Here is a 26,685-nt window from a genome sequence, read left to right as displayed (position 1 = left end):
TTAATGTGACCCTATTGCCCCGGAAGACTGAGGCAGGACACCTAGGTCCAATCTGTTGCTACTGTCTGACCCCGGACAAATCAATACCTTTTTTCTTCAACTGTATAATAGGGGACTACAGTCAATGATCTTTTCAAAAGGTCTCTTCTAGGTCTATGCTTATCTCATTGCTAGGGAGTCCAGTCAAGGCTTTGATGAACCCAGACACAGCTTCATGAACAAAGAATATTCCAGAACAATTTTCACATTCTCTTAAATTCTTCAGATGTGGGATCCCTGGGTGGCGCAGCGGTTTAGCGCCTGCCTTTGGCCCAGGGCACGATCCTGGAGACCCAGGATCGAATCCCACATCGGGCTCCCGGTGCATGGAGCCTGCTTCTCCCTCTGCCTATGTCTCTGCCTCTCTCTCTCTCTGTGACTATCATAAATAAATAAAAATTAAAAAAAAATCTTCAGATGTATTGCAAATAAATGACAGCTGTAACTTTTATATGGGAGTATCATAAGAAAAATTAAATTATGGATCCAAGGACTTTCTAAGATATGAGATCAAGAGTCAGATATCAACACAAATGACTGCTATGGTGGCATTTTTCTCACCATTGGCCTCCTTTCTACACAATTTCTAGCTGGTACAAGATATCTGGTTGTTCTTTTAAACAGCCCCCAGCCTTCCTAAAGAGCAAATGCTATCACTAGTCAAGTTCAACTTCTTCGGAGGGTTAAAATTTAAAAGCTCAAAAAAGATTGAGATACCACGGTACAGCAAAGATCTCTTTTTTAAAAAACAGCTAGATTTTTGTTGAAAGTGAGCCAAGGTCATTTAATTTTTTATTTATAATTAAGATTATAACATCTTCAAAGGTGTTTATTCTAGCTTCTAGAGAGTAGCACAATTTGTACTTCCTGTCCTACATTTATTTCAGATATTGAAAGGAAATAATATGCCATTATTCAGATGATCTTGTCTTAGTTGGGGTGACCCCAAGTACAGAGCCAAGACAAAAACCTGAGTGCAGATCATGTATGTGGAGTGTGATCCCAAGTAGCAGATAAACTTAGGGAAGAGGTAAAGTCTCTTTAGGGGTATGGCATCAAGGATACCGCAGACAATGAAGAATCAATTCCATTAGTAGCAGCAGCAGATGACTTGGAACTTTACTACAGCTGGCATGAAAATCAAAAGTGGGCCACAAGCAACTGGTTGAGAGCTTGCATGAATATTTTACCTCATTGGTCATTAACCACAACCTCAAAAATCAATATGCATCCTCAAAAGAAAGTGGTGTTATTATGATTAGTAACAATATTTAAGTGAACACACATTTGTATTGTACAATCATGTCTAAACCTATTACTGAGACCCTATGACCAGCAAACACATTTCCTATAGAATGAAACTTGATCATTCCTTTCAGCTTTGCTAAGAAGGTTCTGGATAGCCATCATCATTACCACAGGAGCTGCAGAAAACCTAGAGAAGCTCTCTAACATCCTAATACACAAATGACAAATTCTCTGTATGAGTTCTACTTATGCAGCCTAAGTAATAATTCTGAACTACTGAAATATATGGAACAAAAAGAAACATACTCAATAAATTTAAAAGCTAGAGGAGCTAAGACATCATCTGATTCAGGCTTCTCATTTAGCAGAAAGGGTGATCAAAAGCCAGGGAAATTAGAGAAATTATTCAAGGCCACCTGGCCAAGCAGCGTCAGAGCCAGTAATAGGATCCAAACCTCACATCTTCCAAACTCTTACTTTTCTCCTTTTATATGAAAAAAAGGATCTGAGAAGGACTCATTGGTCTATAGTTTATATGGCTTATTTATTCATATAACCAAAAATGTATTAAAGCAGGTGGAAATATCAGTGCTGCAAACTCATTTATTCTCCCCACATGTTTGTTAGTAAGAGTCTACGATGTGTATCTTTCTTTTTAAGATCTATTTATTTATTTATTTATTTATTTATTCATGAGAGAGAGAGAGAGAGGCAGAGACACAGGCAGAGGGAGAAGCAGGCTCCATGCTGGGAGCCCAACGTGGGACTCGATCTCGGGACTCCAGGATCGTGCCCTGGGCCAAAGGCAGATGCTAAACCGCTGAGCCACCCAGGGATCCCCTACGATGTATATCTTATACCTCAGACACCGATGGAGTGTAGGAAGTCTCGAGATGAAATTACTCCCTAAAAATAATAAAAATAGCATGTTTGGTGGGGAATTATCCTGTCCTCTCTACAAAAATCATGTTTGCTTTGCTGAGCCCACTAGCTTTGTCACAAATTGGCCTAATTAATATGTGGTCAACTTAATACATGTACCCAAAAATAACACTTCTTAAAGAGAATGCATCTGAAAGATACCCTCAGGGCAATGCCTCCACTCTCTGATGTTTCTGTGGCTGTAGACCCTAAGCAGATTAATGTAAGCCACTGGCAAAAGTGTTAAAAATAATGAATTTGGAAGTTAGTTTTAAAGAGGGAAAAAATTAAAATTAGATCTTATGTTTAGGATCCCTATCTCCAGGCTCCACTATCAATGTTCTACATTCTACAGGACACAGGTTCACATGGGGTATATAAAGAATATCCAAATTATGGGAATTGAGTCAACAGAGATAAGCAAGCCAAGAATTGTCTCAAAAGGAAAAAATTTCAAAAAAAAAGCAAATTCAAAACTAATTTGCTCAGCATATATATATTTAATAATTTGTCTCTCTGACATACTGAAAATGAGAAATATCTATAAGTATTTAATTTCTAAAAATGAGATGGCGGGTCTTTTTCTGAATTAGCAGGAAATAGGAAATGTTAGTTATTCATGAGTGATTATGAGTATGACAAATTTAATTCAACTAAACATATTCAAGACTGAAGAGCAAGAAGAGTGATTTGCATGAAAATGTCACGCTATTCTCAGCCTTCAGTTCACCAGAGAACTTGCCTTTGATAAATTCGTCCCTGTACTTGTCTACAGAATGTGGAAGCTCTGACTCACATTTGCTCCTCCATCTGTCCACCAGATAGGCCTGACCAACTAGCACCACTCAAAAAAAATACATCTTGTCAACCTTAGAATTATAATAGTCATGATGCAAATACCATGTTATCTCAATTTATGTTAAGCACAATAAATAAAACTTTGAAGCTACAGGTACATTTATGTAACATTCTGCTTTACAAGATTTGCTTAATGAATTTGAATTTGAAATACAAATTGGAGGGACATGGGGATCCCTGGGTGGTGCAGCGGTTTGGCGCCTGCCTTTGGCCCAGGGCGCGATCCTGGAGACCCGGGATCGAGTCCCACATCGGGCTCCCGGTGCATGGAGCCTGCTTCTCCCTCTGCCTGTGTCTCTGCCTCTCTCTCTCTCTCTTTCTGTGACTATCATAAATAAATAAATAAATAAATAAATAAATAAATAAATAAATAAATAACAAAACAAAACAAATTGGAGGGACGCCTGGGGGCTCAGTTGGTTAAGCATCTGACTCTTGGTTTCCACTCAGGTCATGATCTCAGGGTCATGAGATGGAGCCCGGACTTGGGCTCTGCAAGGAGTCCATTAAAGGTTCTCCCCTTTCCCTCTTCCTCTATTCCTCCCCCCTACACCCCCATTCACACACAGTCTCTAAAAATAAACAAATTAATCTTTAAAAAAAAAGAAATACAAATTTGAATTTGCCAGTGAATTTGAAAGACAAGTTATTTCCCCTTGGAGAAGAATATTTTTTTATTTGAATTCAGTATTAACTTGTATTGCTACCTGTCCTACTTGCTTCTAAGAATTCAGGCAAAGTACACCTATCTCCTTGTAGGAAGATGATACTGTGTAAATAAACATAAATTACAATGCTTTGATATTTTTTTGAAGTAGTGAAATTAAACCCAGAACCGTCCAATCTACCTTCTTTACAGTAGGAAGTAAAGCAGAAGGAAGAATATAAGGAAGACACTGACACTACTATTTATTGAACAACTATTTTGTACTAAGGGACTTCACATGTGAACACATTAATATGATATCTGCAGGTCACCGTAGCCAGCGAGCAAACTGTGTCTCAAAGGGAAATTTGTCCAATTTGCCTAAACTAAGGAACAGAACCAGAATTCAATTTCAGATCTCTATGACCGTTAAGCTTTTACTGTTTCCTATTTCCACTGTGGCAAAGATCAGAAAACATTGTCTATAAAGAGTCAAGTAGTATATATTTTAGGTCTTGTGAACCATAGGGTCTGTCGTAACCATTCAGCTCTACTGCGGTAGCATGAAAGCTGACAGAGACAACAAGCAAATGAGAAGATGTGGCTGTCTCCCATTAAAACGTATTTACAAAAACAGATAGCAGGCCAGATTTGGTCCTTGGGTAACAGCTAGCCATTTGGGGTCTATGCTGTCCAGCATCAGCAATAACCACAACAGACATGACAACTATAACATTCTAGCATCAGGGTTGTGATGTTCAAAATTCATTTGAACCCTCCGTTGAATGCTAACGATCATGTTCCATCCTTTAACATATCATTTCATTTAATCCTTAAGGTATCAGCACTACAGTCTGTATATAAGGAAACTAAAGATTAAGGGACTTGTCCAAACTCTTACATGGTAAATGGTGGAGCTCGATTTTGGATCAACAGCCATATTCTCAGCCACTTGCTTGGTTTCCTCCCTACCCTAGAAGTATGAGAGCACATCTCCAATATGCCTGCATCATGTCCCAGACCTCCCAGGCTAAGTTAAATCAAAGAAAGAAGCTCAACAGAACTCTAACCTTATTTAAGCGACAGCTCCTCCTAAATATCCTAACATACAATGCCGAGTAGATTAGACATTGCTAAGTAAACATAATTTTAACCTGTAAGTATAGTTCATCATCAATATGATTATTCTTACCTAAAGGATCTTCCCTGATCTTATAAGATACAATCACCATACACCGATTGCTATCTCTTCTCATGGCTCACCTTCATGCCCAGAAATTGTATCCAACATTAAGTTCCTCCTAATGAAAGCTAAAAGAATAAACCCTATGTCCTTCATACCAGTAGAATTATGCTCAAAAATAAATTTCTGATATTACCTCCTACTTCTTGCATGAATGAATAAAAGAAAGCATATAAACTGAGAAAAAAACGCTATTTAAAATGAGCACTAGGCATACTGGTTAGTTGAAAAACCTCAAGTTCCTTCAGAGAACCTAGTTTATTGTCAGTAGACCCATAGGAATGAGTAAGCAGCAATCACAAATGTCAAAAAGACTTCACAGAAGCCCAGAAAGAAAAGCCCAGGTTCACACCAATTCTAGGGCCTGAGGTTACACAAGCACTAGTTCTTCTACTCAATCATCCATGGGACCCAGCTACTCTCTCTCAGCCTGTTCCTCTCTATGCCTCTTTCACTCTTCCTGTGTCTACCACTTGGCTTCCTTCTAACTTCCCTTTACTTTTTTTTTTTTTTTTGGTAGTTTTATGGTTTTATTAACACAAATGTGACACGCACATAAGCTGTCAATTCATTTTCTTCGTTATGCAGTCTGGCATTGGGATTGGTGACTCTGGGGCCAATTGGGCTGCTCTTTCCACAATGGCTTTGCAGTTCTTGGAGGATACATTGTGAGCAATCTCTGCACGATGAGATTTGTTTCACATCAGCAGCACTTCAAGCTCCTAGACATTGTGGACTAGGAACTTCCAGAAGCCACTGGGCAGCATGTGCTTTGTTTTCTTGTTGCTCCCATAACCAATGCTGGGCATCAAGATCTGGCCCTTGAATCTTTTGTGTACCATACCTATTGTCAATGCCTGGTTCCCGCCAGTTGTGCTTAATTTTGACATATTGGTCTGACTGGTGCCAGATGAATTTCTTGGTCCTCTTTTTAATGATCTTGGGCTCCACCAGAGGTCTGAGGGCTGCCATGATGCCCAGCAATAGATGGCTGCCCCCTCCGCAGGCAGCACCAAGGAAGAGACTAGCTTCCCTTTACTTGTAACACCCTCCCTCTTGGTCCACTATGACCTCTCTCTACTGCATGGACTTCCATCTTCTACACCTGCCACTAGTTACTTGATCTTAGCTACACTGTTCAGATTTCTAAAAGATGGTGATCCAGTTGGCCCAGATCCTCCCTATTTAGGCAGAGACTTTGTTCTGAGCCCCCCTTCTAGTCCACTACTGTAGTATGGCCAGATGCTCTTCCCAATCCAATCAGCTGTATGGACTGGCGCAGAATGCATACTCCAACTCCCACTAGATCCCTGGACAGAAGAAGAATTTTCCCACAAGGGGTTAAGAAATGTCCAGCACTATGTCTCATCAGCACCTTATATGAGAAGGTAAAGAATCTATTGACTTACGAGTCTAATAAGGAAAGCCATCTCTTTCAAATAGCGCTCCCATTTCTCACCTTACATTTTTTCCCTGGTAATACAACTACTTCCAATTTCCTATCTGTTACCTAGCTGGTCTAGAAAACAGAATAGTCACATTTTAAAGAATGTTATCAAAAAGCGAGCCAGCCAATTTTCTTTTACGGGGCAATCTGCAAAACAGTCATTGCTAAATAATACAGAAGCTTACATATGAAATCCAGGAAATACAATGGGCAGGAGATGAACCAAACGCAGTGATGCTTTTCCAATACTTGCCCTGGGAACTGTGATTTGATGACCTCTACAAGCAGCACTGTGTGCTATGATTAAAATAGCCATGTTACAATCTAAAGAAAATTAGACAATTCAGAAGGAAATATCTACAAAGCCTCAGTTGAGAAAATCATTTAGCAGCTGAGTTGAAAACATTTATGTTATTGGGCAAACAGAGTCCTCCAACCATCTGACCCGTGATGTTATGAAGATATATGTAGGAGAAGAAAGGCACAGAATGACAAGAGTAGCCAGCAACCCTCAGTAGGATGTCCAGTTTATACCGATGAGCAGAGAAGAGCATGGATTTAATTATCTGTAAACCAGAACTCTCAGAAGAAACGAGGGAATTAACTACAGGATGTTAATAAAAATAAGCTAATGAAATATATTCCCCTGCAATGCAGCAAGAGTTATTTGAATTATTCCATATTCCTTAGACTCACAATAACAAGAAGTTACATCAGAGAGCTTGGAGGCTTTATATTAGTGAATATTGCACCAATTCAAAGTTCATGGTTAGGCCATTATGGGAGGTTGTATTTTAGGTCTAATGGCATAAGATTTAGGAAAATGTTAGAAAGGGCGTGGGCTTCGGAGTTACGTAGACATTACTTTGGATTCTGTTTCTACTCTTTACTGGCTGTTTGAAAAAATACTTAATGTCTGTGAGTCTCATCTGTTAAATGGGGATGATAATACCTTGTGGAGTGATAAGAATGAGAGATGGATCTTTGAACAGCACTGGACCTATTCTAGATGATGACCGTTAACATTACTAGCTAGAGAGGAGAGACACGACCCTCCTTGTTAAGAGGACCTGCCTGTCTCCTACACAAAGGAAGACAAAAATGAAGGCAAAGGGACATCTAGAGCTAACAAGTCACGGGCAAAAATCACACACAAGATCTGGCAAGTGTCTCGATCTAATCTGTCCCTGTCTTGTTCTTTCCCTTGGTGTTTATAATGATAAGGTGAGTTATCAAGGGAAAAATGCAATCAACTATTGTTAGGGGCTCTTTTACTAGAATGGATTTAAAAGAAGTCACCTCCTTTCCCTACTTCCACCTGTCTCTAAAGGTCTGAAAGCTCCTTCCCATGAGGGGGCCGGGGAGATGACCACCAAGGTCATGTCTCTCAGAAGCATGGAAGACGGAACTCATGCTTTAAACTGCAGGTGGGGAGTGATGGCCTGCATCACGGTTTCCCTGAGCCTTGGAAAAGTACAGGTTGAGTATTTCTACAAGTGAGCAAGATCTACCCTCTACCCCATCCAGGACCCTGGGACTTAGTAAGGTTTCTCTCAGGCTGCCGCTGAATGGCGGAGAACAGAAAAGCAGATGCTTTGGCAAAAGAGCTCCAGGCCTGATGCAGGCACGGAGGGCATAAGCTTCCCACCCTCCCTCCTCAGCACAGCCGTAGCCATGAGCATCTCCAAGTTTCTGGACTATGACCTTTGGATTCTTACAAAGTAAAAGAAAGGACTCCCTGACAATAGTGACCAAACTGGGCTTTTCTCCAACCTTGGTGGGTGAGGGGATGGGAGGATGGTGCAGGGAGGGGAACTCATGCCTACATTTATTTTAATTTAGAAAAATAAGTAACTTGGGGTTTTTTTGCTCTTAAGGGTCATCATTTAAGTAGCAATAAGAAGGAAGAATGAAGGAAAGTTCCATTTCCTTTTTCAAGTCTGCCCTTTGATGATATAATAGACTATCAGTCCTGCCTGCCCATGCAGAAAAAAAGCCTCATTCCACTCTCGTGAAGACATCCCTGGGCAGAGCAATCCCGTTCTAAGAGAGGAACTCTTGTACTACTGGCTGACGTTTTCTTGGCACGCGCGGTCCAGCAATCTCAGCTCTCCAGAATAGAGTTCTAGAGACAAATGAGTGAAAAGGGCTTCTGAGTAGCCGAAGTAACCTTTATCAAGGCCATCAACACAAGTCTGCTCTTTATTCCATAGATAATGCCCCCCACTCCCAAAGCAGAGTCAGTCTATAATGTAATAAGCAACATTCCGTCATCCCCTACACCATCATAAACATGAAGTGCCATGTACCTGAGGATTGCTGTGAGGATCAGAAGAGGAGATGCTCTTGATTACTCTTGGAGGGTTTCTTGTTACAAAACAGATTAGGAGCTGAAGAGGGACGTACGGAGGAAATGGGATCTAAAGAACAGTTCGGGTGTGCGGCTGCCATGGCCGAGGGCTAGGCGGTAAAACTATAAAGTGGATAATAGAAGAAAATCACCTGAAGTCTAACAGTTCCTTTCTGCTACAAATCCTATATGCCTCAAAGTCCCCCAAAATAACAGCTTTCAGCTTTCAAAATACCTGGTGAGTTGGTTTTAAAGTTCAGATTTCAGAGTCTCCTTCTGGAATTCTCTTTGGGGCCATTTAGGGTCTCCAGTACCTGAAGTTTTTTAAGAGACCTTGGGTATTTATGTAACAGTAAGGCTTTGGACCACTTTTCAGAAACACTGAACTAAAGGTATGACTATACTCCAGTTATTCTTTTCTTCAAATAACATTTATTAAAAATGCACCAGGTCCTGAGTTGGATGCTGGGAATACAGAGATGATGGAGTCATGGTCTCTTCCTTCAGGATTGCCCGCAGCCTAAGTGGAGATACAGACAGGTGGATAATATCTGCAATAACGCCATCAATATGGGGCTGGTATATATTTATATATACACCAGCTACGTTGGCAACACACAAAAACCAAGAAACTCTACCTTGGCGGAGCTGAGAAGCTTTCACTGGTGTGGAGATGTTTGAATTGCATCATGAACAAGTGTGAACTCACCGAGCTGACCCAAGGGAAGAGTATTTAAATCACAGGTGAGCTCAGAGGTTGGAAAAGAGAGAACATTGAGTAGGCCGTTAAGTCTGACCTTGAGAGTGAAGGAGGGAGAGGGGAACAGCAGCTGATGGGGAACTGGGCAGGTAGGGGTCAGGCCATAGAGAACCCTGAACTGCAAACTCCTCATGTGAAGAATCTCTCTGGTGGGCAGACAGGAGCCATTGACAGAATTAGTGGGAAAAAATACCATGTAACCAGATTTGCATCTTTGATATTTGGGGCTCCAGCCAGATCCCACTGTTGAAGGTGAAAGTGCTGATGGTTTGAACTATATGGGCTGGATCCTTATCTAAAGCAATTAAGTAGCAAGGCTAGAGAAGCCCAAAATTTGAAATGTGCTGATATGAAGAATAAATTAGAGATGGGATGACTACAGCCTCAAGCCTTCCTGGAACTATTATGTAACAGGCACACCATCTTTTAACTCTAAGTCCAAAATCCTTTATCCTCAATTCCAAAGCCAAAAAGCTCTAAAAACTGAAAAAAAAAAAAAATTATTCTTAATAATGGATGTGGCACTAAAACCTGACCTGACCTAGAGTCATTTATGACAAAACCTGCCCTGACCTGATATGAGACTCTGCATAATTTTTAGTTATCCCACTAGACATGACTATTTGTATGTTTGCTGCAGAAATATTAAAGGATATGATTCTGGGGAGCAATTCTAGCTCCTGCTGGTGATGGTATGGAATATGTGGCTCAGGGTCCAGATTTCCTGTTTAAAATCAGAACAATCTGAATTCATGAACAACACATTTAGCCTCAAGGGTTTTGGGTAAAGGGTTGTGGCCCTATGAAATCAGAGCCAAGAGCTTGTCCTGACCTAAAGCATCCACAGCATCAGAAAGGAAAGGAGGTCAACAAGACTTGGAGAGAGCGTGAGGGACAGAAGGAAATCCCATTTATGGCTTGGGTCTAGAACACTAAAGACTATCACCCTCCAGAATGAGGAAGAAGGAACCAAAAGATCAAGGAACACTTTCTAGGAGTTAGGAATCTTCCAATTCACATTATTTTTTTAAATGGTGTTCAGGTGCACATATTACACATACCTAGAAATCCTCATGTCTACAATATCTCAAACCTTGATAAATGAAATCAAAACAGTAACTCCTTACATGGCTGTGTGCATTAAAGTTTATGGAGCACTGCCCTATCACAATGGCACTTAGCCCTCTGAACAACTCCAAAGCATCTTTGTGTGTGTGCATGGACTCATAAACTTAGCTAAGTTTTAATTTTTTTAAATAAAGCATTCAATTTATTTTTGCATATGTAATGTTTCAAGACATATACTCAGTATCAGAAAGGCCCCTGTGGTACGGGGGAAAGACTTGATAATCTGGGGGAAAGAATCTATAGGGCCACGTGAAGTCTGATTAGTGTACTTCCCTATCAGTGTGGAAAATGTTGAGATCTATCCTGAATTCATCATAGTGAGGCACTATGGGACAGCTGTAGGGGGACAAAAAGGACCTGTCTCCTCTCAACCATTCCAACAATATAGTTTCATCACTGTTTTCTTTCAATCAGTAAATTTTTCTCCCTTCCGAAAAATTTACCGTGATCCACAATGGTACACCTATTAACCCCGATTGTATTTGTATCTCAATCTCCTGAGTCAATAACAAATCTAATTGTTCATTCTTGATTGTGTTTTTATCATCCTATATTTATCAAATGGTTCCATGACACTCTGTAGTGTCCTTGCCAACTGTGATGCTAAATATTTGTCTCAATTAACCTGATAAAGGTCATGTTAAGACTGTGTACACATTGCCTAAATGAAGGGAAACGTGTCTTTGACAAAAGCTGTCAATCTCATCAGTGACATTTTTTAATATTATGCAAGTAACATAAAACTATATTATTGTTGTAAAAATGTCAAATATACCGCAGCACACAGTCAAATAAGAAGGTTCCCTTCATGGTCATTTAGGCTCATGTCATTGACAATAGTTGGGTGTTAAGTTATTCGTGCTCCACACCCTTTCCTGTGCTCCAAGAGTAGTTCAAAGGAAGAGTTCAATTGTTTTTCCTTTTAGGTTCTTGTTCTCTCTCTCTCTCTCTCTCTCTCTCTCTCCCTCTTTCTCAATACATTTAATATCTTCTCCATCAGGAAACCCTGTTAGCTCAGTCTTCAAAACATATCCTTTGGGGCACCTGGGTGGCTCAATAGTTGAGCGCCTTGCCTTTGGCTCAGATCCAGATCCTGAGTCCTGGAATTGAGTCCCACATCAGGCTCCCTGCAGGGAGCCTGCTTTTCTCTACCTAAGTCTCTGCCTCTCTCTGTGTGTCTCTCATGAAAAAATAAAATCTTAAAAAAATATAGATAGATAGATAGATAGATAGATAGATAGATAGATAGATAGATAGATATCCTTTACCTCACACTGTTACCACTTTGGTCCAAACCACCATTATCTCTCACCTGGATGACTACAGTAGCTTCCTTCCTGGTCTCCTGGCTTCTGTTCTTACCCCATTCTAAAAATCTATTTACAATAAGGGAAGGGAGAAGAAATGTGTGGGAAATATCAGAAAGGGAGACAGAACATAAAGACTCCTAACTCTGGGAAACGAACTAGGGGTGATGGAAGGGGAGGCGGGTGGGGGGTGGGGGTGAATGGGTGACGGGCACTGAGGGGGGCACTTGACGGGATGAGCACTGGGTGTTATTCTGTGTGTTGGTAAATTGAACACCAATAAAAAATAGATTTATTATTTAAAAAAATAAATAAAATAAAAATCTATTCACAGCATATCAGTAAGAAGGATCCTTCTGAAAAAATGAATAAATAAATAAATAATAAAATAAATAATAAATAAAATAAAATAAAATAAAATAAAATAAAGAAGGATCCTTCTGAAAATAGTGTTCTGCTCAAAACCCTCCAATAGCTCTCCACTTCATGCAGAGTACAAGGTCCAGTCCTTTAGGAGCCCAGAAAGTTCTATACAATCTTATCTCTCTGAGCTCATCTTCTGTAACTCTCCTGGCTCTGCACAGCCACACTGGCTTCCCTGCTGTTCTCAAATATGCCAGATCTGAGGCTACTTGGGGTCTCCAGAATGAACACAGCTCCAACACCTTAATTTTAGCCCTGGAAGACTCGCTGTAGATGTCTGACCTCCAGAAAGGAGAAGATAATAAATTTGTGTTGTTTAGGCCACTAAATATGTGATAATTTGTTATGCAAGTAATAGGAAACGAATACATAATCTGCCTTTCTTTTATAGTAGCCCCAGGCAGGCACCCGTTCTAGATGCAAGTGGTAACAGTTCTTCCAACTTTGAAATTGTACTAATTTCCCAGTGAATGTGTAGATTGCTTGCTTATTTACTTATTTGCTTATGTATTTGTTTGTTTATGCTTGTATAATATATGGCAACAGGAAGCATAGTCTGTTCAGTAGACATAATGCATTGAAAAACAGACATTCAAATAGAGAAAGGGCAGACATATGTTTTTTTAAAAAACTTATTTATCCAAGTTATCAAAAATCTCCCATGGGCCAGAGGCCATAACCATGGCAGGCACTGTGTCCCTGAGAGTGCAAAGGATGCTAATTCATTCAAAGACTGAATTCATGTCTATGGTTGTTGATCATCCATGAGCCATCTAGCAATCATTGGTCGATCACCTACTACTACTCGGTGCTATACTAGATGCTGAGTAGCACAAAGAAGTATCAGGATTCATGATGACGTATGACCAGACTAACAGACCAGAACTTAAAAGCAAGCAATGTAAGGCACTATAGAGTTTGCATTAAATCATAAGGATAGCAGGAGATCCATGTATATGGACCGGAGTGAGGGCTGCATTCAGCAGGACCTCAATGGAGGACTGGTAAGATTCAGAAGAAAAGGGGATACTAGGGCATCTGAGGCAGGAGAAACAGCAGGAATAAAAGCGTGAAAGAGAAAATGAGCGCAGCAGAAGTGAAGGAGACTGAGGAAATCAGCTTGGTTTATAGCGCACGGCTTGACAGGGAACAGTAGAAATAAAGTTGGACAGGTATGGCACAACTTTTTAAATTCTGAGCTTTAAAAGCCAGGCAGAGGCATTTGGACTCAATGTATAAAAGTAGGGAGCTGTGGCATATATTTTCCCATTTTACTTGGAAATTTTCCAAACATCAAAAACAGTTGAAACAATTGTCCATAAACATCCTATAGGCATCATGTGCGCTGCACAATTAACCTGTTGTATGTTCACTTTATTCTTATCTAAGCACCCCTATACCTACCTATTAATCCATCTTGTGTGTTAGGACTTTTTAAAATTGTGCTAGATCTTTTATTCTTATTCTTCTGGATGAACCTTGCATCATTTGCCAAGTTCACAATAATACCTTTGGAATTTTGAGAAACATTACACAAAATTCGTTAATCAATTTAGAGGGAATTTTTTAGAGACAATTTTTAATTGTCTATTTTCCTTCTCAGGAAAATAGTCTCAGTAATGTTTTGTATTTTGTATTTTCTCCTTGCATAGTGTTCACAAATTCATGATCAAGCTTATTCTTAGATATTTTATCAACAATGTGAATATCTTTTCCCATTTCATGTTTCTAACTGGTGGCCCAGGTCTTTTCTTTCATGGTCATGCTTAGCCATTCTTTGCTAAGACCTCATTATAATCTGGGCTCACAGTGCCAGATGCAGGGCTGAGATGGGGGGGGGGGAGTCTTTACATACAAGCTAGCAGTCTTCTCAACAATCCATTTAAAAAATATTCATAAGATAAGACTTGCTTCTCGGTAGTTATTACATATTCTTTTGCTAACCTAACATTTGGGAGAATGAGTTATTCAAAAAACATTCAAGATTTCAGAGAATAAAAGACTAGCAATTGATTTTAAAAGGAAATATATATCCCTCTTCAAGAGTTGGTAACATTCATTTCCTGAGTAAATATTCTTCTGAGAGAATAAAAAGCCAGGATACAAAAGTTAAAGTCAAAGATAAAAGGTGGTGAGTGTGATAAAGTGAAAAGGAAGTGGAAGGCTACATGGCGCCTAGTTTCAGCAGCACAAGGCCATCTTTCCCTGGACTCATAGCCTTTGATTCAACTATGAATGAGCAGAACTTTTAAATAAATGATGTACTTATTTTACAGCTAACCATAATATATAAATATTTTCATTTTGCTTTAAAATTAATTTCATAGTTAACAGATTCAAATGCTTCCAAAAAAATTGAACCTATAATTAGGAATCTCATGGCTTCCTGTTTCTTCATACCCAACCCTAACATAAATGACGCACTTTATTAGATTTGCATAACCCCCCAGTATTTCTTTACACAAATACAAATATCTATTTATGGTTTTCCACTTTTATATATAAAAAGTAGTATTAAAAAAAAGTAGTATACTACATGCATTGCTCTACACCTTACTTTTTTCCTTGACCTAGAGATCATGCCATACTTACACACAAAGAACTTCCTCACTCTCCTGTAAGGCCTCATAGAATCCCATTTTGTGACATGCCAGTTTTATTTAACCAGCCTTTTACCGATGGAGACTTGGGTTATTTTTGTTGGTTTACTATTATAAACAATGCTGCGATGAATAGCTTTGGATGTAAAATATTTCATACATTTGCAGTCATATCATGGGGTTTTTAATGCATGTAGACAAAATATTAATGATACAAAAGCTAAAAGGAGATGGGTGGGGAAATGAAAGTGTACTGTCACAAAATTCTCATTTTCATAAAGTGACATAACATTACGTCAAAGTAGACCATGATAAAATAAGAATGTGTATTGTAATTCCTCGAGAAACCAGCTTAAAAATACAGAGGTTAAACTGAAAGACAGTAGAACACTGACTACGGAACACAAAACCCACAAATATTCAATGAACCCAAAAGCAAGCTAGGAAAAAAGATGAGAAAAATAAAAACCACAGGAGACAAATAGAAAATAGCTAATATAGAGACCTAAATCCAATCATATCAATACTTACATTAAATGAAAATAGACCAAACATTCTAATGAAAAGACAAAGACATTTCAAAATGATAAAGGGTCAATTCATCAGGAAGGTATAACGGTAACAAATGTTTACCAGAGCTTCAAAATACGTGAGGGAAAACTGACAGAGCTAAAGAAAAAAGAAGCTAGATCCATAATCAGGTTTGTACCTTTCAATACTCTGAACAACATTATTGACCAACTTGGCCTCATCAATATCTATGAACAGTACATTCAACGACCACATCATACATATTATTTTCAAGGGCACTTGGAACATTGACTAAAACAGACATTATGCTGGCTCATAAAAGGTCTCAATAAATTTCAAGTTTGAAATCTGTCACGGCATGTTCCCTGACAAGAAGGGAATTAAATTAGAAATCAATGACAACCGACAGCTAGCAGATGGAAAGGAGAATTATTAAGTATGGAAAGCAGGGAAGCCGAGGCCGTGGCCTTGGATAGGAATTGGAGATTTGGGGGTGAATGCATTAATTTTAATATGTACAGAAAGAAATACAGGAATATATATGTACAGGAATGTGTGTGTCCATTCTACTTTGGCCTCCTGAAAGGGCCCAGAAGTAATCACATGCCAGAAGCAATTAGCACACTCAGCTCCCAGATCTTAATTTATAAAAATGGGCTTCCTTGGAGAAAAGGCTGACTCTAGCCCTGGGGCAGGGATAAGACTACAGCATCTTGTTGCTTCAGAAAGTAAGAAATTGCTCAAAGAATGATGGAAACATGTCAAAAAAGACAGGAGAGGCCCTGGCAAAATCTGGGACAACTCCAGCATCAAAATAAGTAAGATGAGTAATGGATCACATAACCCACTGAAAGACAAAAATACATGAGTACATTTTTGATATAAACAAGTGAATAGATTAATAAGCAAAGAAATAAAGGAGAAGGGAAAGATCTTCCTTATATGAGAATGTCTGCTAATAAATCTAGAAGAAACAGGGGCACTAGAAAATCATCAATGAGCACTAAAACTACCAGATAAAAACTTCGTAAGAAAGAAGATATTCTAAAATGAACTGGCCTGTGTTCTTCAAAAAAGACAAAGAAAATCTGAGGATCTGTTCTAGATTAAAGGAGACTAAAGATATGGGTCAGCTAAGTGCATGACCCTGGACCGTGAGCGGTAAAACACACACACACACACACACACACACACACACACACACACACACACTTTGAACAATCAAAAGGGAAAACTGAAAAATCCAGATATGAACTGTGGATTACATAATAGTGTCATATCAATGTTAAGTTCCTGATTTCAATCATTGCACTAGGTTATTTCAAAATTTAAATATCAAGTATCTGTGATAGAGCGAAAGCGGTAAAGGATGTACAAGAGCTCCTTGTATTATTTTTGCAACTATTCTGTAACCTTTAAATTGTATCATGATAAAATGTTACCCCAAAATTAACATCCTCAGTTTGCTGAAATTCCTTTAAAATCTTTTATACCATTCTTGTAATATACCTCCATAATCTCTACTATCCTGCTATTAAAGCAAAATATAAAACCAGTTTAGACGTCCACCATCCCCTATGTGTAGCAGAGCTATCAATCACCCTGCATTAGATAAAGTAACACACAAAAAGCAAACTCATTTGTCATATTGAAACTCTTGGGGGCATCTGGGTGGCTCAGTGGTTGAGCCTTTGGCTCAGGGCGTGATCCCAGGTCTAGGGATCAAGTCCCACATCGGGCTCCCTGCATGGAGCCTGCTTCTCCCTTTGCCTGTGTCTCTGCCTCTCTTTCTGTGTCTCTCATGAATAAATAAATAAAATCTTTTTTTAAAAAAGAAACTTTTACCGTTGATACGCACTATGTTCATTCAAAGCCTGTGTATGGGCATTTTATATGTGGGAATGACTATTTGATTCAACTTTTAGTTTACTTCTGAATGTGGGATTTAAAACGTTATTTGTGATTATCATCCATTCACATAGACATATTCAATAAACATTTTTTGTAAACACTTTTTCCCTTCTTATGTTATGCTGATTATATTTACCGAAATGCAATTTATATGTGTTGAGCCTACCAATTAAAAGTTGGGACTTATATTTTTGCCTTTGTGGTGATTTTTTTGTTTTGATTTTCTAGAAATTCATTTCTATTATCTTGGTGTGCGACATTGGCTATCATGTGTGGTTTTTCACCACAGATAGTTGAGGAGGCACTGGTTAAAGTTCTGATTTATGCATCAACAACCAGCTTCCCAGAGGTTTATTTGCTTTCTGAAAGGATCTCTTTCACTAAGAGAATAAAGCATCCAATGAATTGATAGGGGTTTTTTTATTTGTTTGATTGATTTGAATAAGTATTCACACTATAACTGAATTATGCTGTCACTTACACCCATTTTGGCAATTAAAGAGCCTGAATATGTGGGTTTCATCTCTGAAATGATCAGCTATCCTCATACACAGAGGAATCATTCAAGACCACAGCCTCGTTCAAGAACACCCACCTCTATATTCTTTCACTTTTGCAGAATGCAGTAATTATCAGGGGAGTATAGATGCAGCTCAGTACTTGGGAGGGATGGAGAAAGGGAAGTGGGGCACCTCTAAGAGGCTAAAATTCTTAACTAGTTATATCCACATGGATATTTATTTATAGTTTTAACTAGGAAAAGGTTTTCTCTCATGTCCTTATGGAAAGCCTTAAAATTCCTTTCTCCAGGGGAACTATGCTAGGCATGGCAAGCCAACCCCACACAAATTCTTCTCTAGAAGTCATTATTTCTGCCACAAACCATGTGGCACCACTGTAGAAACAAAGTGACATGCATGCTGATTTAATAAATACTGTCAGTGGAGAATTATTTACTGCTAAAAAAAATACCCAATACTTAGAAATAGGCAAAAAGATTACTGGGAATGCCCTTGGTAGAGACTGGGCATGTTCTAGTGAACATTCTGGGAATTATTTGATTCTATGGGAGTGTGCATCTGTGATTGACCTTCTATTGACTAGGTTATTCTACAACCCTATAGGGGTAACAGAAAGCATGTAGCAATTGATGCAAATGATTCCAGTTAGCAGCAGTGCAAATTATTCACATTTATACTAATGCAAATTAATTTTATCTAACAGAGAATATAAATCTCTGTAACTCAAGTTCCCATTTGAACCAATGTTAACATTTTACTGGCCTCTCCTTTAGTTAATAAATAGTTCTTGATTCATGTGTACTTTTTAGTTGCACATTTGATGAGAATGATACACATTCTCATGTGTATCATTGATAAAGGAGTGACACCTTTATTAGTAATAAAAACTTTCCTTGGAGAGAAGTTCGACCTGTTGAAGGTGCTGAGACAGCCCGGGCGTGTGTTGACCAAAGCCCCCTCATGAGGATGTAAATTCAGAAAAATGAAAAGTGAGAAATATTTGTGAAATTCTGGGAAGAAAATGCAGTAGGACTTGGCAGTTGGTTGGGAAAGTAGAATAAAAAAAACAATCAAATATATAATTTCTTGGTTCCTTGTTTGAGAAATTGGTGATACTATAGTATTGAGAACTAAGAGACATCATGTCACTAATGGAATGTGAATAGTTAAGGACTTAGAAAAAAGATTATTATGGGGTCTGATCCAGTGGGAATATGACCAAGAGTAAACTAGATGGGTATTTCCCAAATTGTGTTTCACATGACAAAAAAAAACAATCTATCAGAATACTGTAAGACAAAAACAGTACTATAACCCCCCAAGGGAGATATGTAATGTTCACTAGCTCCTTAAAGACTCAGTGAAGTCCTTTGTTCAACCTACCACTCCTACATTTAATCACAAAAACATGAATCTAAATACATTCCTAAGGAATTGGAAGTTTCTCAGTGTCACTTTGAGAAACATGGCACCAGGTTTATAAAGAAAGTCCATTTATTAAACAAGTTTTGTCAAGCGATGATAAATTTTAAAGTGAGATATAAATTTTTATGTGATATCTGACTGATACCTAAGTGTATTCCCAAAACATCTCAGCCTCTGGTTTTATATAAACTAGTTCATGAAAATTCTACAAAGTTGGCAGTTTTGCAAGAGTGGTCTTTCAAATGTGATAAAATTCTCACTGCTTTCCTTATCATTTTCCAGAAGTCCAAAACAATCTCAGCATTTTTTCTATTCTTCCATTTTTTTAAAGATTTTATTTATTTATTCATGAAAGACACACACACACAGAGAGAAGCAGGGACACGGGCAGAGGGAGAAGCAGGGTCCATGCAGGGAGCCCGATGTGGGAGTCGATCCTGGGACTCCGGGACCATGGCCTGAGCTGAAGGCGGGGCTAAACCGCTGAGCCACCCAAGTGTGCCTATTCTTTCATTTCGAATCGAGTTCCATTCTATAAAAATCTCTAATATTCACACATTTATTCTAACATTATTCTCATTTTCCACTAACTCATCTAACTCACACTCTTTTAGAGCTCTGCTCTCTCCTTGTCTTATGGGTTCCAATAAAAACATTTTTAGGCATAGCTTATTACCTCTGTCTCCTACTCACAACATAATGCTTCTCGAGTGCTTATATAACATTGCTGACTTCCAGGTTCTGTGGTTTAACTTAGTAGAAGTTTGATTGGAAAAGACCAGATTTTACTAAGAATCAGGAGATACTGGTTATGTCTTCTCAAATTCAGCTGAGCTTTACAGACCTAAAAGCAACAGTTATGTACGAACACATCAGATTCCATCCTATGGGACATGTGTTGCCTCTCTTGCAAACCTTGGTCTGCTTCAAGGAATTAGACTCACTCAGCATTTGCGTTGGCATCTATCATTTGGATTCATGGCAACCTAACCTTAAACTTGATTTCCAGCTGTGCCAATGCCTTGACTCAAGTCATTTATTCTCTTACGAATCAGTTTGTGCTCTGTAAAGAGCAGATTAAATGTATCCAAAGGCATTTGATTCTGTTAACTGAGTTAGTATGTAAAGATTTGCTTTACTAATATAGAATAATATTTTTCATGTTTTTAGGAAAAGGAAGCTTTGTAAGAACAGAGACCTTGATTTGTCCATTTTTCTAATTCCAGTACCTAAAAAGGTACCTGGCATATGGTAGGCAAACAATAATTATTGGTGGGTAAAAGAATGGATGAATGGATGACGGTATGAGTAGAGATCCAGAAGATATGGCAAATGAGCTTCCCCTGCCCAGTGTTGCAAAATAAACCCAAGTTCTTGTACCTACTATCTTATATTTTAAAAGTCAATCCCTTATTGCTTTCATAAGATGTAACTTGAGGATGACATTGATTTGTTCGATCTACAGTGATTTGATAGCAAAAATAAAGGTGCATACCACTATCTTCCTCACTAGGATCACCAAGAAGCAGAAGGGGAAAACGGTTAAACACACAAACTCTGGATTCTGATTAATGGAAACAAATCTCAGCTCAGCCACTTACTAGCTCTTTGTACCATATTAAATAATTTACCTATGTTTCAGTTTCCTCATCTACAAAAACATAAACATGAAAATACTTCTCTCATAACCTCATAGGACAATGTACGTAAAAGAACCTTGGAACAGGACCCACTCATAAGGAACACTATATAACTGTCTACTTTTATAAATAATAGTACTGTGCACTCTTGTCTTAGAAAAATGCAGAAGATGTGGTTTATGTATACAATGGAATATTCCTCAGCCATTAGAAACGACAAATACCCACCATTTGCTTCGACGTGGATGGAACTGGAGGGTATTATGCTGAGTGAAGTAGGTCAATCGGAGAAGGACAAACATTATATGGTCTCATTCATTTGGGGAATATAAAAAATAGTGAAAGGGAATAAAGGGGAAAGGAGAAAAAAATGTGTGGGAAATATCAGAAAGGGAGACAGAACATGAAAGACTCCTAACTCTGGGAAACGAACTAGGGGTGGTGGAAGGGGAGGTGGGCAGGGGGTGGGGGTGACTTGGTGACGGGCACTGAGGGGGGCACTTGACGGGATGAGCACTGGGTGTTACTCTATATGTTGGCAAATTGAACACCAATAAAAAATAAATTGATAAAAATTAAAAAAATTTTAATTAAAAAAAAGAAGTACAAATAAAAAAAAATGCAGAAGGATTGTTAGAAATGGCAAAGGCTGTAGTTCATTTTGATCTTCAGGTACCAAAACACAGAGAGTCTCTGTTAGAGTAAAAATAGTAGAGCATCTTTAGTATCTGACCTATTGGCCTTCTTTCTTTTATGGAAGCATACCAACTCCCACAGCAGGGCCTCTGCACTAGCTACCCCTTCTACTTAGAATGGTCCTCCACTGGTCTCAGCTAAAATTTAGTCTCCTCAGAAGTCCTTCTCTGACCAATGTTTCTGAAGTAGAGGCTTACTACTATACCCTACTTAATTCTCTGAATAGTACTTAAAACTGAAATTTTCTCATTTATTTATTTTTATTTTACAAGTCATCCCCACTGGACTCCATCTCAATACCTAATCCAATGAGCACAACAAAGTGGTATTCCACATGACTAAGCTTTAGAGTAGTTTGTTTTGTTTTGTTTTTATGATAGTCACACAGAGAGAGAGAGAGGCAGAGACACAGGCAGAGGGAGAAGCAGGCTCCATGCACCGGGAGCCCGATGTGGGATTCGATCCGGGTCTCCAGGATCGCGCCCTGGGCCAAAGGCAGGCGCCAAACTGCTGCGCCACCCAGGGATCCCTAGAGTAGTTTTTAATGCTGCATTGCTAACCAGAACGGTAAGGCATTGGTTAAGTAAAATACTACATCCATTGAATGAAACTCTATACAGCTGTTAAAAAGTGAAAGATGGTGTAGTTTTAGAAACAATACATAATACGGCCCTAGTTTGTTTTGTATTTTTTAAATTTAGTTTCAACCTTATTGAGGTATAACTGAAAATTATGATCCAGTTCATGAAATAGAGAAATAAACATTGCATATGAGACGTATAAACTTCTTAGAAAACAATTTAGCCATCTATTCATTTCAAGAGCTGTAAAATCCAAAATAGTTGACCCAATAATGCCTTTTGTAAGGACGTATCTTTATTTTGTATTTTAAAACTTCATATATAAGTCTAAGAATTATTCTTTAAAAAGGTCAACTAAAAAATACCCTTTGAATAAAAGAATAAAGCAAAAAAAGAGAAGGAACACAAGCATTCAACACTAAAAAGGGGGGAAAATATGATAACCAGAGGAGTGGAGATTTTCATTTTTTTTAATGATACAAAAATATAAAATCTAGATAAAGCACATTGTCCTTTTTGAAAACATAAATTACCAAATTTTAAAATATAAAATCTAGATAAAACACGTTGTCCTTTCTGAAAACATAAATTACCAAATTTTAAAAAAGAATTATAAAGATTAATAAATAATTGTGCTAGAAGGTGAAAAAGACCTCACTTCTGCTTCCAAAAAATTGTCAGGCACAAAAAGTTTTGCATTCAATTGTTTTCAAATAATCAATGAACAAAAACCCCTATCAGAGTAATTAAATTTTTCTTAGCCCATGGGATTACTGGTGATTTAATTTTCCATTTCCCCTATTCTATATTCTCTAAGAGTCCTACTTTTCAAACATATTCTTCTACTATTAAAATAATTAATGTTACATATAACAATATAGCTAAAATGTACTAAAAATTTAGATGGCTCTAACTGAAATTATGAAAATGGGAATATATAATTTTTTTATCAAGCTTTGAAATCAGTGAAAGGCAGGGTGAAGGTGGAACTAATTTAGTTAGGGACGTTGAGGTCTTTAGAAAGAGATAAGAACAGAAATGTAGCCTGCTTCTCAGGCCGAAGCTCCTGGACCCGCAAACAGGCCTCCTTCCCAGAAAGACAGGGGGTGCTCCAGCCTCCTCCCCACAGTGCACGGTCCCCGGGGTGCACGTCTGGTGCTCCCACCTCCAGAGCCACACAATTAAGGGGCCTCCCTTGGGCTGTCGTTGCAAAACCTGGGACACTGGACTGTGTAAAAGCTCCCCTCTCAAAAATACTGAGACTGTGGAGTGTGGCAGAAGGAGAGCCCAAAGATGGCACCCACCAAGGAAGAAAGAAAGGTCTAGAAAAAAAAAATCTTGGAAAATGGTGCCCGCCAGCAACTCTATCTCTGAGAATCCCAACAGGCCCTTGCCCCACCAGGGATGCTTCCAAATTAGCAGATGAGGGGGGCCTGGGTGGCTGGGTGGTGGGATCAAGCCCCAGGATGGGCTCTGTGCTCAGCATGGAGTCTGCTTGACATTCTCTCTCAGCTTCCCCTCTGCTGCCCACCACCCTGCTCAGGCATGCTCGTGCCTTCTCTCTCTCTCTCTTTTTTAATTTTTATTTATTTATTTATGATAGTCACAGAGAGAGAGAGAGAGAGAGAGAGAGGCAGAGACACAGGCAGAGGGAGAAGCAGGCTCCATGCACTGGGAGCCCGACGTGGGATTCGATCCCGGGTCTCCAGGATCGTGCCCCGGGCCAAAGGCAGGCGCCAAACCGCTGCGCCACCCAGGGATCCCTCTCTCTCTCTCTCAAATAAATAAATAAATAAAAGCTTTAAAAAATAAAATAAATAAAATTAGCAGATGGATCTCTTTCACCTAAATTCTGGGTACTTTGCAAAGAGCTGCTTCTGCTCTGGGCCCTGGGGCCTGGGGCCTGAGTCTGCGGGAGCCCATCCAAAGACCTTCCTCAGTTCCTTTCTGGTCTCAGGGACTTGAGCCCTGTTCATTTGCGAAGCCAGATGCAGGTGTTAAAAGTTGAGGGTGCCTGATGTGGGCCACAAACTCTACACTCCTTGGGGAGAAACTACGAGTTTGTGGGATCCCTCGTGATTGTTGGGTCACTGTGGGAGAGAGGGAGGTGCAAGGTGAGACTGTGGCTCAGCCTCTGCTACCTGCTTCGTTGTCTTTTTTTTTTATTTTTTTATTTTTTTTATTGGTGTTCAATTTACTAACATACAGAATAACCCCCAGTGCCCGTCACCCATTCACTCCCACCCCCCGCCCTCCTCCCCTTCTACCACCCCTAGTTCGTTTCCCAGAGTTAGCAGTCTTTACGTTCTGTCTCCCTTTCTGATATTTCCCACACATTTCTTCTCCCTTCCCTTATATTCCCTTTCACTATTATTTATATTCCCCAAATGAATGAGAACATACACTGTTTGTCCTTCTCTTATTGACTTACTTCACTCAGCATAATACCCTCCAGTTCCATCCACGTTGAAGCAAATGGTGGGTATTTGTCATTTCTAATAGCTGAGTAATATTCCATTGTATACATAAACCACATCTTCTTTATCCATTCATCTTTCGTTGGACACCGAGGCTCCTTCCACAGTTTGGCTATAGTGGCCATTGCTGCTAGAAACATCGGGGTGCAGGTGTCCCGGCGTTTCATTGCATTTGTGCTTCGTTGTCTTCATGCGCCCAGGGGAAGGAGTCGCTCGGCTTGTTTTCAGGTCTCTTCCAGAGGAAATTGCTCCTTTGTAATTGGAGCCTCCCTGCGTCTACACAGCGGAAAGGAGTTGAGGATCTTCCTGCATGGCCCCCTTGAATTGCCTCCCAGGACTTATTATACCTCTGGAAGTTTGTCCATTTTGATCCGCTTCACTTTGTGCCCAGTGGCTTGTCCTCTGCATGACTGCTCGACTCTGGCAACTACCAGTCTGTTCTGAACACCTGTGAGCTTGGGATTAGCATTCATTTTTAAGATTCTACATATAAGCGAGGTCATACGTGTATGAGATAGTTTTGACCTTTCTCTGACTTATTTCACTTAGCAGAATACCCTCAAGATCCATCTATTTTCTCACAAATAGCAAAATTTCCTTCTTTTTATGGCCGATTAATATTCCTATATATACATATACACACATATATGTACATAAACATATATATGTATATGCATCACATTTCTTTGTCCACTCATGCATCAGTGGACACTTGGGTTGTCTCCATGCCTCAGCTATTATAATACTGTAATGAACATGGCAGCGGGGTGAGGGGGGGGCAGTTCAGATATCTTTCCAAGTTCATGTGTTTCCTTTGGGTAAACACCCAGAAGTGGAACTGCTGTATCATAGGGTAGCTCTATTTTTAATATTTTGAAGAACCTCCACACTGGTTTCCATGGTGGCTGCACCAGTCTGCATTCCCACCAACAGTGCACAAGGGTTCTCTTTTCTCCACCTCCTCACTCACACTTGTTATCGTATTTTTTATTCTAGCCCCTCTAACAGCTGTAAGGTGGCATCTCATAGTTTTGATTTGCATTTATCTGATACTTAGTGATGTTGAGCTCCTTTTTATGTACCTATTGACCATCTGTATGTCACTTTGATCTTTCTGAGACAAGGAGTAACAGATACTATGAATGTGTGGTGGAAAAGAAATACAGGCTTCAGGATGTAAGGAGGGTAAAATAAATGTCATTGGTAAAGAAAATGGAAAACAGTCTGCGAGATTTGGACGTTTGTAAGTATTAGTGCAGGAATTAGATAATCTTCACTACGGTTCATATGTACTCACTCTGTGGTTAGAATTTAAAATAACAAACTTGAGCTGCAATACTGGCAAAGGATCAGAATCTGATCCTCAGTGATACACATTTAAAAGTGCAATTTTACAAGGTGGGTATCACATTCAGAGGTGACCAGTCTCTTAAAGAATGAATCACCCCAATTAGATTCTGCAGAGACTGATGCTTTATTAACCTATATTCTGATTTATTAAATAATAGTGAAGGCTATTCTTCTCTAAAATGTCATCAGTTGAGAACAGAATCAGAATAAAAGGAGTTTTGAAAAATGTTTACCTAGGCCAGGGTTTCTCAAAAGGAGCAATTTTTTTGGCAGTATCTAGAGATATTGTGGGCATCAGAGCTTTGGTGGCAAGGGGGTTCTGTGGTCATTTAGTGGGCAGAGGCAGAGATGCTGTTAAGCATCCTACAGTGCATGGGGTAGCTCCCCACAGCAAAGAATTATTTGACTCTAAATGTCAATGGTGCCAAGGTTGAGGAATGCTAATCAGGTCTGTGGGAAAGCCATATGAACACTTCTCATCTTCACGTATGGTGTCTTTTCCAGGTTCTCTCAAAAATCGTCTCCTTTCCCCAAGATCTTAAGCAGAGTTGAGTTTTTTTCACTCGTTACATCTCTTTATTGC

The 26,685-nt window shown here is 39.2% G+C and overlaps 1 pseudogene; it reads right to left on the bottom strand.

Annotated features, from left to right (window-relative positions):
• Nucleotides 1-5,477: 5,477 nt before the first annotated feature.
• On the bottom strand, nt 5,478-5,927 carry LOC140608261 (large ribosomal subunit protein eL32-like; annotated as a pseudogene).
• Nucleotides 5,928-26,685: the final 20,758 nt, after the last annotated feature.

Source organism: Canis lupus, chromosome 17 (genome assembly GCF_048164855.1).
Source record: "Canis lupus baileyi chromosome 17, mCanLup2.hap1, whole genome shotgun sequence".
Lineage (NCBI taxonomy): Eukaryota > Metazoa > Chordata > Mammalia > Carnivora > Canidae > Canis > Canis lupus.
This window is presented reverse-complemented; position numbering and strand designations above follow the sequence as displayed.